General features: G+C 38.6%; 1 non-coding gene across 1 annotated transcript; it reads right to left on the reverse strand.

Annotated features, from left to right (window-relative positions):
* Positions 1 to 3393: 3393 nt before the first annotated feature.
* LOC146898053 (small nucleolar RNA R71) lies at positions 3394 to 3500 on the reverse strand. The gene has a single exon (XR_015024281.1). It is a non-coding gene; the product is annotated as a small nucleolar RNA R71 (small nucleolar RNA).
* Between the last annotated feature and the right edge of the window lie 3330 nt (positions 3501 to 6830).

Here is a 6830-nt window from a genome sequence, read left to right on the forward strand (position 1 = left end):
TCAATCAATCACCATCTCTATTCATGAATTCAATAAGAAAGCTACAAAATGAACAAATAGTGAAAGTAGTCTGAGACGTGCTGATCGCACTGTCCTTAAGGATTTTCCGCGTAATTATACGCTAATCCCCCAGGATTTAACAGACCCTTCTCAATGTATAATCGAGGAAACAGAACTAACAAGAAAAATTATTTTCAGGAAGATGTAACCCAAAGAACTCAATTGTTGGAAGGAGAGGAAAAATATGAAGTAAAAATTGTGACCAAGAAAATGGCATTCCACGATTTGAAAGTTTAGGTGTGTGAATACTCCTATTGCATGGCAACTAATTTCATATATATTTGCACAATCTAGTGATCGTTTTATTTAAAGAAAAATAAGGCAAGACCAAGTAAAAGAATGTGTGCATTCTGGGTGTGAGTAACGGCTTGTTTCTTATAATGAGCAAGTAATACAAATTAACATGCTTACAAAGAATTGAGCGTTACGTACTAAGATATATTTTCTTTGACCAAGCAATGTTACTGTCACATTTAAGAGCTATAAAGGAAGGCCGTTACAAAATTGTGGAGTTAAAACTTGTTTACAAAACCAAGTCAAATATGATAGCAATATTTTCTATCAAAATATTTTTTCTATATTTCTCAATTAAAAATATGGGACACAAAATATTTGAAACTTTTGAAATATAATCAAAATTTACAACAATAATTGTTATTTTGATTAAAATGCTCATTTGTTCTCAAGTCATTGTGACTATGAATCATTTATTCTTTTATTTTGAATTTGGATATTCTCCCTTTATTTTTAAATACCTATCGCACTCAACCGCTGCACAGATGTCAATACACAACTTTGACCATTAATATCTTTAATTAACTATAGAAAAAAAATAATAATATTTTGATATTTTAAAAATATTTATTGAGACAAATCGAACAACATCTTATATATATTAACATTTGTATTTATATGCTAGTTGAAAAATAAGATCAAAGTAAGTTATATGAACGGTGCACATTGTAAAATTGCTACATTTATTTAAGAGCAGAGCGTAACACCCGAGGCTAACGAGGGCAGAGAGTGGTCGCCGTTGCACAAGGTATGACAATGAGCGGCTCTCGACAGCTTCTAGATGAACCAAATCACATCGGAATGAGCGGGATCCTGAGGCCGTGTAGGTATGAGACTACATGGTTGAAGGAAGACTTATAAGAATTTTTTGGTACTACCTATATCAACAAGATGCATCTTCTTTTCGGTAGCTCATTCCATAAGAACTCCATAGTTAAATGTGCTTGACTTGGAGCAATTTTGGGTGGGTGACCTTCTGGGAAGTTTCCTAGAAAGCGTGCAAGCGAGGACAAAACACGCTGAAGAGACTCGTGTTGATTTGTGGGGTCAGTCGGCAATCCTAAAAGAAGTCAGGAATGTTACAATTGGTATCAGAGCAGACCTCTCCCAGTATGATGTGGTTCGGGGACGAACCAAGCGGAAGCTGGTGGGCATGTAACACCTAAGGCTAACAAGGGCGAGGAGTGGTGACTTGGAGCAATTTTGGGATGAGTGACCTTCTGATGAGTCTTAGATAGTATTAATTATTGCCTTATTTAGTTTAGTTTTATTTTAGATTTGATTTAGTTTTATTGCATTTTATTTTATATTAGAATATTTTACTTCAAATTATGTTTTATTTTATTTTAGGAATAAATATATGGTGGAAGGTGTCTTGGAGCAAAAGAAAGAGGACTAGAGCAAATACAGCACAAGAATACGAAGATACGGGACAAAAATATGTTCCCACCAAGTCAGAAGCTTGGCACGGCCAGTGCCAACATGTGGCACGGCCGTGCCACCCTCCAGAGCCACTTTTGCTGCTTTTTCTTCAAGGCCAAGTTACCCTGTTGCAGCTTTACTGTTTTACCCTTTTAGTTGCTTAGTTTCTAAGTCGATTGTAAAGCTATAAATAGAGTAGCTCTCCACCATGAACAATCATCTTTACCTTTGTTTATTTCAATTGCTATTTTAATAAAAGTCTTTATTTTCCTTTTACTTTCTTTGCAATTTATTTTACCGTATTTCTCTCTTCTTCCTCCATGTCTACGATGAACATGAGTGAGTAGACTTCTTAGTCTTAGGATTATTGGGGAGTCTAATGACTCAATCCTAAACAAAACATGTCTAAACCCTAATTTCCATGTAACCCTAATTTCTAATCTAGATTCACCGTCTTAACGTGGATTAACAATTATCAAACTGTGGAAGCGAAAGCGGAGGGTTTGATAATCGTTAATCCATCATCCCAAACATCAATTCATAAAGCGAGAGCGGAGCTTTGATGTTGGAACAAGTGAATCTAGACAATAGTTGCAAAACAGTGAAATAGTCTTTGCAACTATTGAGACAAAGAGTAGTTTCAATCCTCTATGCATCTTCTAGTAATCATGTCAGTGAAATAGGCTTGGTTGCTAGAAGTAAACTCTCACTGGACTTTCATCGGAAAGGTGAGGGGCTAAGGGAAACCGGTCTTTAGAAATTAGTGTGTAAACCATGAAATTAGAAGTTTAGGTTTTGTCAAGTGAAGGATTAGTTATTAAGATGAACCAATGATCCTAAGACCCTTTTATTATTATTGTTTTTACCTTCAGCAATCAAACCCTTTCTAACCAACTTTCTCTCCTCTAATCATTCATTAAAAGTTAATTAAATTGACCAACTCCCTAGCGGAACGATACTCTACTTACTACTATTACTTCGATAGGCCGTGCGCTTGCGGTTTGGCTCTATCAAGTTTTTGGCGCCGCTGCCGGGGAGTTAACTAATTTAATTAGCTTTTTCTTAGTGATTAGAATTCTCTCTTCTTTCTCTTTTCTTTTTTTTTATTTTTAACCTTTTTTATTTTTTTCTGTTATCGTTAACTTCTTGGGTTCTCAACCTTGTATGCGAAGAACTAGAAATCAAGCGGTATTCATACCCGAGATCGAAAGGTTCTTACATAGAAGGAGGAGAGCAGCACAAAATAACACCGCCACGGCCAATCGCACTCTCAAAGAGTATGCAACGCCGTCTACGGCTGAGCCACAAGCTGTTATAGTGTACCCAACGGTTGAGGATGACAACTTTGAAATCAAGCCTGCCCTACTTAACTTGGTGCAGCAAAACCAATTCTCGGGATCCCCCACTGAGGATCCCAATCTTCACATCTCTGTTTTCCTACGAATTAGTGGAACCATGAAGGAGAACCAAGAAGCCGTAAGACTTCATCTCTTTCCCTTTTCCTTAAGGGATAGAGCTAGCGCTTGGTTCCATTCCCTCGAAGTCGGTTCCATTACTTCATGGGATCAGATGAGGCAAGCATTCCTTGCCCGTTTCTTTCCACCATCTAAAACCGCTAAACTTAGAGACCAAATCACGCGGTTCAATCAAAAAGATGGGGAATCTCTCTATGAGGCGTGGGAGCGTTTCAAGGAAATGCTAAGACTTTGTCCCCACCATGGCCTAGAGAAGTGGCTTATAGTCCACACTTTTTATAATGGCTTGTCTTATACCACTAAGATGTCTGTTGATGCAGCTGCAGGTGGAGCACTTATGAACAAGAATTACACGGAGGCGTATGCCTTGATTGAAGACATGGCTCAGAATCATTACAAATGGACCGACGAGAGAGCCATCTCTAGTTCTTCACCCTCCAAAAAGGAGGCAGGTATACACGAAGTCTCTAACTATGATCACCTTGCTTCTAAAATTGATACACTAACTGAAAAACTTGAAAAATTCAATGTTAGTGCTATCAATTCTGCATCTACTCCTTCTTGTGAAATATGTGGTATAGCTGGTCATGCTGGTGTTGATTGCCAACTAGGTAGTGCTATTAATGGTGTTGAGCAAATGAATTATGCTCAATACAACCAAGGGATGCGACAAAATCAAAATTTTTATAAAAACCAAAATCCCTATGGACAAGTAGCACCACCCGGTTATGCAAACAACCAAAGATTCACTCAAAAATCCAATTTGGAAATTTTGTTGGAAAATTCTATTGCCAACCAAAACAAACAACTTCAAGAACTTAAAAACCAAACTGGATTTCTGAATGATTCTCTTTCCAAGCTCAATACCAAGGTTGATTCTATTGCTACTCACTCTAAAATGCTTGAAACTCAAATCGCTCAAATAGCCCAACAAGTGGCTACATCTTCCCAAACACCGGGAGTCTTTCCTGGTCAAACCGAAGCCAACCCCAAAGCCCAAGTTAATGTCATATCTTTTAGGGGTAGTAAGTTAGGCGAAACTTTTGCTAAGGTTAAAAACATTGGGAAAGAAAATGTCAAGCCCTTAGGTGATAAAGTTGTGACAGAAGAAGCTAAACCACTTGAAGAAAACAAAACTCCATCCCCCTTAAATCCCGAAAAGCTTAAATTAGAGGGTAAATTTGAAAAATTTGTTAACATACTTAGGAAAATTTGCATTAAACTTCCCTTTGCTGAAGCTTTGTCTAGGATGCCTCTTTATGCCAAGTTTTTAAAGAAAATTTTTTCAAAGAAAAGGGCTATAGAGCATAATGAGACAATAGCCTTGGCTAAGGAAACTAGTGCAATCATCCAAGAAGCACCCCCTAAGCTTAGAGATCCAGGTAGCTTTGCCATACCATGTGAAATTGGGAATGAAACCATAAACAAAGCCTTATGTGACTTAGGAGCTAGTGTTAGTTTGCTGCCTTTGTCTCTTCTTAAAAGGATAGGGATAGGAGAATTGAAACCTACCGAAATGGAACTAAAGATAGCTGATCGTTCTACCATGAAACTTGTAGGATTTGTCGAGGACATACCTATTAAGATAGAGGGGATATACATCCCCACTGATTTTGTAGTCGTTGACATTGAAGAGGACGACGACGTCCCTATAATCCTAGGTAGACCTTTCCTCGCAACTGCGGGAGCTCTCATTGATGTGAAACTTGGTAGGATAGTCTTTCAAGTGAGTGATAAAATGGTAGGATACGAGTTGGAAAATGTTATGAAGGGTCCCGCTCTTTACTCTTGTTGCATGCTTAACGATCATGTTGTGAAAGAACGTTTTATAGCGTCATCTACACAATATGATATCTTTGATCCATTCTAAGGACTCTTTCTAACCGTCAAGCTAATGACATTAAAAGAGCGCTTCGTGGGAGGCAACCCACGCATTTAATTGCTTTTCTTTTGTTTTTCTTTGTTTTAAGTTGTTTTGTAGGTAATTGTCCAAGTTTGATTCGAAGAAAACCAAGAAATTGAAAAATTCTGAAGCCCCCAGGACCAGAAAGGTGGCACGGCCCGTGCTAGGTATGGCACGGCCGTGCCAAGTTTTTAACAAAAAAAATGGCCATTGAAGTCAGAATGATGGCACGGCCCGTGCCAATAGGTGGCACGGCCGTGCCCGACTTCTAGCACCCTATAACTTCAAATTTTTCTTCCTTCTTCCTCATTCACAAACCACAACCCTCTTTCATCTTTCAAACTTCTCTCTAAACCACCATAACCTTCAAACCTTCAAACCTTCATATCTCCCTCAATTCTTAACCAAATCACTCCATTCTTTCACCAATCAACCACAAACTTCACCCAAAATAAAAACCACCAATCAAAAACATCTTTCATCCATCCAAACCCACAATTCACCAAAACCCTAATCCTTCAAAACCTAACCCAAACACCACAAAACCTTAACCAATCTCCATATCCAAACCAACAAAACTTCCTTAAACATCAACCCCAACCCTAAACCAATCCTTTCCACCAAAAATTTTCCCAAACCCTAAACCTTCAAAACCAATTCTACCAAAGGTCAATGGCTTCAAGAAGAAGTGGTAAAGAACCAGCAAGCTCTCAAGGAGGACCTCCCCCAAAGAAGCAAGCCCAAGTGAAGAATCATGGGATCCAGTTCAAAAACAACAAGCAAAGGGACAGGTATAAAAATCTTATCTCTAAACATCTGCACCCTTCTCGTTATCCTGATTCCCATACTTTAGATATGCTAGAGCTGCTTGATGATGTTTCTAGGTTGATAGGAAAGTTAGGTTGGACTGAATTGCTGAAACCTATGAGGGGTTATGAAAATTTCACGTATGAATTCTTGAGCTCAATAGATTTTACTAAAGATAAGATGAATTTTGATAACCCTAACCATAGAGTTGTTTTCCGGTTAATGAATATTGATTATGACATGTCACTTCAGCACTTTTGTGATGCCTTAGGCTTTGCAAATGAGGGATATATTCATGATCATTGGGATCCTAGCCTTAAACCGGATAACTATGACCCAGCTGCCTTTTGGAAACAAATCACCGGTCTTAACAAATACGTCCCTAGGGCGAACAAAGCTAGCAATATTCACAACCCCGTACTTAGGTACCTTCAGAGGGTAATGGCTTGCACTATTTGGGGTAGAACCGAGCTAGGAAACACTAGAACCGATGAGTTGTTCATGCTATGGGCAATGCTCCACAACCACCCCGTCAATACCTGTTTTTATTTGATTGATCACCTAGACTTTGTCGGTACTAGACCGGCCGGTAGAGGAGACATAGTGGTGGGTGGCATCATTACATATATAGCTAGGTGTTTTGGAGTGGGTGAAGATGAGGGGATCAAACCAATTGAGGGAAATAATAGGCTTAACATAGAGACCCTTATTGCTATGAATTTCATCAAACATCGTCCACCCCTCCATTACCAACTTAAGCTAAACGTGCCAATCATGTTTTTATTGCCTAACCCATCTCGGACTACCACCGAGGTGGAAGAAAATTGGTTGTATGTTAATGATGTGCAGGTTCTTGGTGATGATGAGGG

This window comes from Medicago sativa, chromosome 8 (assembly GCF_051527215.1).
Source record: "Medicago sativa cultivar Bolivia chromosome 8, Bolivia_mono, whole genome shotgun sequence".
NCBI classification, from domain to species: Eukaryota; Viridiplantae; Streptophyta; class Magnoliopsida; order Fabales; family Fabaceae; genus Medicago; species Medicago sativa.